The following is a 447-nucleotide window of genomic DNA, read 5'->3' on the forward strand; positions in this document are numbered from 1 at the left end:
CCGGGATATTCGGACCGAATGGATTTATTGAACTTAATAAATCAGGCCGACGGCTAATTTGTGTGAAGACCAAAGATCAGTCACCTTATATCTTCAGTGTCCCTTTTGCAGGTTTCTCTTCACTTCCGGTCTGGTGAAACGTTGTCAGCTGAACAGGAAGTGAGGAGAAATCTCCCTGACTGAGCCCCAGAGAGTAAAACCCGGCAGAGGTTCTAATCCTTCCCCATTCCATGTAACTTTTCTGTGTTGCCGTCTGGTGTCTATTCGGCCAAAACACAGATCTAGTCCGGAAGACATCACAGAAAGGTTACATAATAATTGATGTCATCGAATGTTCTGTGTGAATGGAGGCAATGGATCTCTGCGACGTATTCAGATAGAAACATCAAATATTTCTTCATTTCGCTTTGTTTCTGGTTGAAATGGACATTTTGTTACATTGTTTAG

At 42.5% G+C, this 447-nt stretch overlaps 1 protein-coding gene across 1 annotated transcript in view; it reads left to right on the forward strand.

Moving 5' to 3' along the window:
* The window catches only part of LOC108800761 (kalirin-like), a 168,658-nt gene that overhangs the window by 100,202 nt on the left and 68,009 nt on the right, over window positions 1-447 (forward strand). The window lies entirely within an intron of this gene.

This window comes from Nanorana parkeri, unplaced genomic scaffold, assembly GCF_000935625.1.
Source record: "Nanorana parkeri isolate BGI_ZX_2015 unplaced genomic scaffold, ASM93562v1 scaffold2123, whole genome shotgun sequence".
NCBI classification, from domain to species: domain Eukaryota; kingdom Metazoa; phylum Chordata; class Amphibia; order Anura; family Dicroglossidae; genus Nanorana; species Nanorana parkeri.